We start from the raw sequence: 9,843 nt of genomic DNA, 5'->3' as shown, positions 1-9,843 counted from the left end.
GGTGTGATGTGAGTTCTGTCTGAGAGGTTGAGGATGAGTCTGGCTGCTGAGTTCTGGCACATTTGTAGCCTTCTAGTGAGTTACTTTGTGAGCCATGCAGAGAGGGTGTTCCTGTAATCCAACTTGCTGGTGACTAGGGCAGGAGGGCAGTTTTTCTAGTGTTGGTTGGGAGCAATTTGAAGATTTTCCTCAACGTCTTCAGTGTGTAGTAGTAATATGTAGTGATGGCATTGACTTGTAACGTCATGTTCAGTTTGCTGTTGATGAATATCCTGAAGTTCCTGGAGCGGACGCTGGGTGTAGGTCTGAGGTTTGAGTTGGAGTCTCATGGATAGGTGTTCTTGCTGAAGATCATTACTTCTGTCTTGTCAGTATTGAGCTTAAAACACTTGCCTCTTATCCAGTTAGCACCTTCGATCTTGCTGATGGTGAACTTCTGTCTTGTTTTGGGGGTCTTATCTGAGAGAATCAGTATGCTTGTCATCAGGAAAGAGAGGGTGTTGATGTTGTGTGTGCAGATGACTTTGGCAAGAGGGATCATGTATGTGTTGAAGATGGTGGGCTGAGTGATAAACCTTGAGGCACTGCACAGATGAATTTACGGCTTCCAAGGAATTAGGTGCCAGGCGGACAGCTTTTGTTCTATCAGTTAAAAAGGATCTGATCCAGAAGGGAGCGGGTTCTTAAATGCCAATCTGGTGCACACACCTCATGGGATATGAGATTATGTCAAATGCTGAAGAGAAGACCAAGAGATTGAAGGCTGGAGTGTCTCCTCTGTCCTGCAGATGTCTTCTGTGGCGACAATGAGTGCTGTTTCTGTACTGTGTTTGAGTCTGAAGGTGTTGATTGATTAGTTTCTCTAAGACCTTTGCTCGGTATGGTAGGAGGGAGATGAGCCTGTAGTTGGAAAGCGTGGCTGGGTCAGTGGATGCTTTCTTGAGAATGGGCATGTGGGTGGCATAGATGCAGATAGATATGGGTATAAAAAAAGAGCAGGAAGCTGCAATTGGCAGGTGTGCCTGCCACAGTGGCAGGCAATTAACAGCAGATACTTCCTGGGCAGAGGGCTTAACACTGTAAACACACAGAGCAAACAGTAAGGCTTCATTAGTAGCATTTTGTCTACGACTGACTTAAATTACTATTTACTAACCTGCTACACAGTCATCTTTCCAATACGTTTATATTGATAAAGTATTGGCAGACATTGGTCTGCCAGGGGGCAGCGAGTCAGTGAAGTCACGGCCCATCATGTTACCAAGTAGCATCATGTGCCATCACCTGTCACTGGCATGACTCTACCAAAATTAGGTCAACACGTCTGTCAGGCTGCATGTTGTTCACTAGGTGTATTTATTTTCATTTAGAGATTTGTAACTCCCACAATACAAACCAGATGGTGTCGGGGCGCTACCCTGCTACTCTGCAGTTTGCGTGTGGCCTGTATTGTGCCAGAGTTCTCTGCAGCCAGTGGAGAGCGCGAGGGACCGTGAGATTCGGGGAGATTTCGTACTTCCCTGGAAAACCACAGACTCTTTCTTGCAAGACTTCCGCACTCTCGTGAGACCTTCATTTTTCTTCTCAGATGAGTTCTTCCTAAGATTGGCAGAGCGCACGAGCCTTCTAAGAGAGGAGGTTTAGGTGGTCTGTAGAGGACACGGCACCGCCTGTACTCATTCGCCTGCTTCCACCGTGACAGGTAAGTCACCAAAATGTATTACTTGTACAGTTGAGCCCAACTGTGGTCTGTTATAAAGTCACATTTCTTCAGAATCAAAAGGACGTCCCTCCCCGTTGCTTACTTCGACGATAACGTTTTAAAGTAAGCATATCCCCTATTCCAGAGGCTTATTAAATGCAGATTTGCGTTTTAAAGCGTTTTTATAGCCAAAACAACACCTTTAATTTATGTTTGTGCAAATTGTTAATTCTTCCGGCACAGATGGATAGCGCTGCGTAAATTCTGCACTGTGTGATACTAAAACGCTCGTGTACATCGGGAGATTTGTTTGGTTTCACAATATCTGGTAAACAGTCTTTTTCAAAAACCTCTATGAAATGTATGTTTTGTGAGAAATTTATTTTACAGAAATCTATCTTTGACACATTTCATCTCTGCCAATTTTAATCTAAATTTGTGACTTTTGTAAAGTACTTTTTTTTAATCTCCATGTTTCAGAATTTCTACAGGTGTAAAGGGTTGCAGTCTCTGCAGATGCTAAGAATAGTGGTTGAGGTGGTTATGCTAGCAGTTGATAATTATTAATTAATATTGATCCTGACCTCCAAAATATTTTTTATTAGAGTGGGTCGCACTTTATCTCACCACACAGAATAAACCTATGAATCTGTTGTACTCTGTGCAGTTCTTCGCCTCCTTGACTTTGACAATAGGAGCTGCCTCCTGTGTCCACATCTGGACCACACACTCATCCAAGACAGCCCCTCCCACCTATTTGCCAGTTTGTATTTCCCACCTTGTATAAGCCCTCGTTATTGCAATATAAACTCTTTATCCATCCCCACACAACATATGCCCTTAAACTGCTCCTTGTCAAGCTGTCTGACTGACTGACAGGCCCATATGTATGTCAGCAGTAACTACCACACACAGAGAAGCTTTAATAAGGCTTCCAGTGCAGGTACCATAGCAGGGGCAGCCGGGTAAACTCGCCCACACAGCAGCAGCAACTTTCAGCCAATCAGTCCCCGGCTACGTCACCTCTGCATCCTGACCCTGGGAGAAGAGCTGCAGCAGCGCCAATGAAGCCAGTGACAATGTGAGATGGCCGGATGTGGAAGTTACAGGGAGGCGGGGGAAGGGAGGCAGAGTTTGTGATGTCCAAACCTGTGATGCGGTGCAGGCAAAGGGGATCATGCCCGTGGAAGGACAGTGGGGCGAGGTAGACACCACCTTTGGGGTACAGTAGGAGCACACATGCAACCTGGCACATGAGGAGCAATGGGCCCAGGGGTGGCATGATCAAGGAAAAATTGTGGTGGGCAGGTACATAAGGAAGATCATGGGGTTCAGGCAGGAGATCATGGGGTCCCAGAAGGTTTCTGGGTGATGCCGGCAAAGTCGGCACAGAGGGCACAGGAGGCACAGAAATGAACCGTTTGTATCTCTGTGAGTACAAGTTATTATCTGCAAGTATGGATGAATTGGCAACAATATAGGGCACACCTGAAGAGTCATGGAGTGGTGTACCTTATAGGGGTGTTGAGAGACGCTAAGAAATCTTGTGCATGATGTGGGAACTTACAGCTTTTAAATGCACTAATAAATTACATTTCAGATATTTACAATTGTACAGTAGAAAAGGTAAAAAACTACCCAGATTCTCACCATTTTTAGTCGCGCTTGTATAGGATTCTAACAGAGATCCCTCGTCAACAGCGTAAACAACATACCTCTTCTCCAAGACGATCATATTCTTGAACCTTTGAATGGGATGTGACTGCATTGACACATAGGGCGGCCTAGAGGCTGAAGCCTCTGATTAGAGAAATCAGGCAGATAAAATATGTGCCGCTGAAACAGACAATAGAGGATCTGCCATTCACAGGCCTGAAATTGGAAAATTCTCCAACAGAGCTATCAGTTCTCAGGCTGAGTGATATGCCCTCAGACATGGAAAAACACAGAGGAGGTTTAAATGAGGTTTCCGACGGAAAATGATAATGTTGAGAGCCCATATTTTCTTCATCCATCCAACAAAAGGTTAAAAGAATGAAAGGTATAACCTACCCAGCAAAGATCTTTACTTTATGCTACACACATTTTACCAATTTCACCTTTAAAACAGCAGATCGATATCTCAAACCTTAGAAGCTCGTGCGTCACACAGGAGATTTACCTTCAGCTGACAGAGAACTTTAAGTTTCAGGTTCAGATGGCAGTGCTATTTCTCACATTACATTGAACTTAGTGCTATCTGCTTTAAACAACTGTAGATGCATAGCTCCTGTGCCAACAAACTTGTCACATACATCAGATCTATGTCTCAGGTATCAAATAATTTACAAAGATAGGCCTGAGCCATCTATCTGACCATACATCATACACAAGCTCAGGCCTCGGGCAGAAGGGGTATCTCCCAGGCTCAGCCCTGAGCAACAGGTCCATCCCTCAGGATAGACAGGCCTGGCAGGAGGTCTGTGCCTCAGATTCTTCAGACCAACAAGCTTTGGACAGCAGAAGTGTCCATTGGTGGATTCAAAACCCACAGGTCTCACACATCACAGCCACTTATATTACACAAATCTAAAAGGCGTGTGTTACTCAGTAGCGCTTTGTCTTGAGTCAAACTTCTCTTGCAGATTACATGAAAAGAGTACAACTGATTTACATAAAGCATACTGGCTCTAGCCTCACAAACCAGATCTATACTTCAGGTAACACTGAACGTACATCATTGGTTAGACAGCAAGGGGTCCCTCAGCCCTTAAATGACATAGACCTAATTTACAAAGGTAAACCTAAGACCAAGTTTAGATCTAAAGTCTAAGTTTAGACCTTAAGTCTCAGTTTGACTCCAGGTCTAAAGTTAGGTCTAAAGATAGACTTAAAGTCCAGCTTTAGACTTCACGTCTAAGTTTACCTTTGTGAATCAGGCCCTATAGGCTCATGTAGAAGTGTTAACTCTGGAGCTACACACACTAATTAATGCAGGTGAATTAAGAGTAGTACTTTAGACATCCTTGCACTACTTGTATACAAAATATTTTATGTAAAGTACTCACAAAAAAGCTCTACGTAAAAAAATGTTTTTTCTCTATCGCTGAATCATTCTTGTTGCTATGAAACTGTATTGCATTTATTTCCTGCAACAGCAAATAACTTTTCACACCAACTACAATGACATTCTTACCTTAAAAATAAGCATGCTAAAGCTAATTTAAAAAAAGGAATTCCACGTATTAGTTTAAAATTTCCTCCTTCAAATTTCCATTAAACAGAAAAATGGCTTCTCAGTAATGGCGTTCCATTAAATAATTATTCTATGAAATCACATACAGCCGCCACACACAGCTTACAAGGTCTTGTCTCATATGGTCTCTCAATCTACATAGGATATGCCAGGCGTTTCAGAGGCAACAGAACTACTCTCCACATTGAGGTTGCAAATTCAGGCCTCCGAGGGTAGCACTGTCTCACAGCTCACACTGCCAGAACTAAGAGACAAGACAATATGAGACCTTAGAGACAGAGGTATATCTCTGTTTACACTGCTAGAATTACATATCTGAAGGATAGTTTGTTCAAAACTGTGTTTAGGAATTTCAGTATTCCATGGTCACTTTGGATCCTTTAATTGTTTGCATTATTTTCAAATATTTTCAAATAGAAAATATGTCTCCACTGTGGACTACGGCAAGGACCCTAAAAATTTACACACAATCTCTCATACATATGTTGTACTTGTGCCCACATCTTTAGCTCTCCTCTTCATTTCACTACTCTGTTCAGGATGAATGGCTATGTTCGGCATACCAGAGTGTACTTCTGTGGCCCACAGATCTCAGCACTGAGAACATGCATAGAGTAGTGCAATTATGGGATCTAACTAATAAGGCAAAATGATAAAACAGCTGCTGTTCAAGTGACCAGCAGGTTAGAGAGTATCATCGGTAAGGACTCATATCCCTGTGAACCAATTAGTTCTAGCATCTTTTGTTTCTTTTCTCAGTCCTTACTCAGAACTAAATTTAGTTTTTACATGAAAGGACATTACCTAATTATAAACTGATTGCTATTTTTTTTAATCACAGAAAGCACATACTTGAAAACGTGTATGCTGGTTTGGTAAACTCTTATCATACTCTGTGCCCGTGTCTTTAAAATTGGCGTCTCTGAACGGTGTTCCCCTGATGGCAAACATTTTTGGGTATTTTACAATTTAAATTGTTCTGCAGTGGTTTTTTCAATCCATCTTGATAACCACTCATTGGGAACACATAACAATATAGTAGCTGGAAGATGACTGGAGACTGCACTAGAGGACATTACCTTGTAATGTGACCCACACATCTCTCTTCTCTCATTCCACTCAGAGATGTTTTAAGGTATGGACAAAGTGGGCTGTGACCCAGGGCCACCACCTCTCTAGGGACCCCATCATTAAGTTTTCAGGACAGTTCAAGACAGTGGTTTAACATAGAAATGATGGGGGGGCCCACAATATGAAAAAGATCTCCTAGTTCTCCAATGTCTCCTAAATATTCAAAGTAAGAGGGTTGTCAATGATCAGACCATAGTTGCTGATGTTATGATTAAGCTGAAAATGGATAATAAATTCAGAGTTGTTCTGAGCAGGAGGCCCAAAATTATGTTTGCCTGAGGCCCCCAAAATCCTTTAGATGCCTCTGATCCCACTCCCCTTCTCCCTGCGTGGGTGGTGCATACCCTCGCATTGGCCTTACGGGGTGGTGTTAGATTGGAAATGGTATTGGGAAAGAGCAGCTGTCATGGATCTGTGTCACCCCCAAGGAAAAACACCAGGTTAGTGCTGTAGGTTCTGATAATCAGAAACTACAATTTAAACTTAGTACTATATGCCAGGAGTATCCTAATCTATTTGCCAATTCCAATATGAATAACTACCTTCACTATTGTTGCAATGTTTTCTGAGGTCTGAGATCATTTGAACGTGACCGGTTCATAAACTGTACACATTAGATATCACAGGTTCTCTTAAGAATATTTATCAAAATATGTGCTTAGATCAGAATCCTTTTTATTCTTCCTGGGAAAACAAGTGAAAAGATAAGTGCAAAATCCTCAACAGATGACACCTAAAACGTTTTTAAATATAAGTTTAAAAACTTACACTGGTCATGGCCTGGGAATGGCCTGTTAAAACACATCTCCTCTTAGCTCCAGACATGGAATCCAACACAGAACATTACTGCTCTTCACCATCAAAATTCACTGATAGATGTGAGATGCGGAGAAGGAAATAAGTTTCCATTATGTTTTACCTCAGAGATCTCCTCAAAATGGTCCTCTCAGATGGCTGTGACGCAGATGGCACAAAAACCGAAAGGAGACAAAGGCGGTCATTCTGACCCTGCCGGTCATGGACCGCCAGGGCCGGGGACCGTGGGAGCACCGCCAACAGGCTGGCGGTGCTCCCAAGGGCATTCTGACCGCGGCGGTATGGCCGCGGTCAGAGACGGAAAACCGGCGGTCTCCCGCCGGTTTTCCGCTGCCCTGTGGAATCCTCCATGGCGGCGCAGCTTGCTGCGCCGCCATTGGGATTCCGACCCCCTCACCGCCATCCTGTTCCTGGCGGTTTTGACTGCCAGGAACAGGATGGCGGTGAGGGGTGTCGTGGGGCCCCTGGGGGCCCCTGCAATGCCCATGCCAATGGCATGGGCACTGCAGGGGCCCCCGTAAGAGGGCCCCACAAAGATTTTCAGTGTCTGCCATGCAGACACTGAAAATCGCGACGGGTGCTACTGCACCCGTCGCACCCTTCCCACTCCGCCGGCTCCATTCGGAGCCGGCTTCCTCGTAGGAAGGGGTTTCCCGCTGGGCTGGCGGGCGGCCTTCTGGCGGTCGCCCGCCAGCCCAGCGGGAAACACAGAATTACCGCAGCGGTCTTCTGACCGCGCAGCGGTATTCTGGCGGCTCCCGCCGGCACCGCAGTTACCGCGGCCGGCGGGAGTCAGAATGACCCCCAAAGTGTTCGAACCATGACACCCAGAGAGACAGGAGTGGCCCGCTGATATGAGTGGGCCCATGCTGGCAGCTGGGTCATTAGTGTACAATCTGCACATGGTAAGTGATTGTAAGTCTAACACCAAAAGAGATACAGAGGCAAATCCATTACACATTCTCCTAATCAAGCCAAAAAAATACAAATGGTACGATGGAAATTGGGGATATGATCTTGTTGATCACTCCATCTAAACCCTAGGATCTGCTAGTAGACCAGTCTTATTAAATGAGGAAGCCTCACCCATATGTTGTGGCATGCCACCTCATCAGCGTACCCTGGTAAGCTGACACTACCAGGGCGAACTCAACCTCACTTGAGAGAGAGGTTTTAATAAAGCTTATAAATGGATAATGATGGTATCCATATAATTCTAAAAATAGCTTGGGGTAGACCTAAAGGCAATGCCTTCATTAGTAGGTATCTCAGGTATTGTTAAAACAATAGATTGGATTATGATGGGTACAATCCCCCTTTCATCCATTACAGCGTCAACATGTTTCTGCTCATGCCTCAAAACAGGTCACAAGTATCCATCAGGATTTTATGAGGATCCCTTACTACACACTGGTGTGTTCTCTCATGTGTGGAAATAGGCAATTACTACCTCCACTGGTCTTCACATTGGTAACCAGGGGAATATTAAATAGAATAAACCAGTGTGGTTTATACTCAAATAATAACACATGCTTTTAATTCACAATAGCGGAAAGCTAACAAAAGACACTCAAGACAGTGTATTAAAACAGCAAACCAGCACAGCACAGCACACAACTGAATGGAAAAGTATACTCATTTGCTAAAATTCCTTACCCTAATATCGGCCTGGCAGGAGAATGACAACTCCTTTAATCACACAGTTGTATTAAAAATATATTCATGTTGAGTATGCTTGAAGGAGTCAAGTATTAAAGTTAAAAGAGTGTAGTTGGTTGCACTTACATCAGTATAGTATGAAAGTGATGTCTAATAAAGAGCTCATATCTATGGTATTTTTGGTGGCAATGGGACAATAATTATTAGTAGAGATAGGTGATAAAAGCCACTACTACATATTTGCCACTTTTCGCAGTTTCCAGTTTATTACATTACCATAAAGTCAACACCAGTGGCTGCAGTGGGTTGTATGCAGAACCCAAGAGATCTGAAAGTCCTTTGAAGTGTGTGTGTGTTCAAGGAAATGTTCCATCAATTTAGTAGAGAAAGGGTTCCCAAATGAAACTAATACATAGAGGGTGATTAACACAACAATCCTAATATGCAAACTCTTTATCTTCCAGGTGCAACCATACCATCAATATGCTGATATTAACTTGATCAGGGATTCGTAGAGACGGATGGAAAGTACTGGTTATTTAACACAACAATAAAATCGTAACAATGTTGACTATATGACTATTAATGAAAAGGGAACCTTTATACTATTGCTCTTTTGCCCTTTACCATACCTAAAAAGAGGGGTTACATTACTACTCCCTTAACCTTGCTGTAAGACAATATTTCCATTCCCATTTTCACCCCCATTTTGTTTGTAGACTGATGATGTTGGTTTTTGGATTCTGCACTCTGAGACCCTGCTCACCAGGTCCCATCACATGCGCTCTTCCCGTTTAAAACTTGATGAATTGAGTCAAAATCCTATTTGGCACATTTAACTTACCTATACGTTTGTAGTATATGGTAACTGGTGCACACAGGTCCTGTAAGTTACAGCACCTATTGTGACACAACTAAAGTGAAAAGGCAAAGCATTTCTTTAGGCCTGCCCTGCAGCCTGAGTATGAAGTTTTGAGCTGCAAATTCGACCTGGTAAATAATCCTTTTGCCATGCCTAAACCTTCCTTTTTCATGAGTATGAGTTACCCCAAAGACAGGCTCTAAATGTCAATATGGCAGGGTGTATTGTATTTAAAAATTAGAGCATGTGCACTTACATTTTACAAGTCATGGTAGTGAAAAATATCCAGAGTTGTTTTTTCAATGTGGCAAGGCAGGCACTGTCATTGGACATCACTTGGCTACATTAGAACACCTTATTGTGCATAACTTCAGTCTGAGAACTGCTAGAACCACGATTTAAGGACTCAAATTAATAGTAATCTAAAACCCAATCTAA

The 9,843-nt window shown here is 43.2% G+C and overlaps 1 pseudogene; it reads left to right on the top strand.

The window, feature by feature from the left end:
* The first annotated feature begins 1,585 nt into the window (after positions 1–1,585).
* LOC138247445 (chemerin-like receptor 1) overlaps positions 1,586–9,843 on the top strand; it is a 28,105-nt pseudogene continuing 19,847 nt past the window's right edge.

Source organism: Pleurodeles waltl, chromosome 7 (assembly GCF_031143425.1).
Source record: "Pleurodeles waltl isolate 20211129_DDA chromosome 7, aPleWal1.hap1.20221129, whole genome shotgun sequence".
NCBI classification, from domain to species: Eukaryota; Metazoa; Chordata; class Amphibia; order Caudata; family Salamandridae; genus Pleurodeles; species Pleurodeles waltl.
This window is presented reverse-complemented; position numbering and strand designations above follow the sequence as displayed.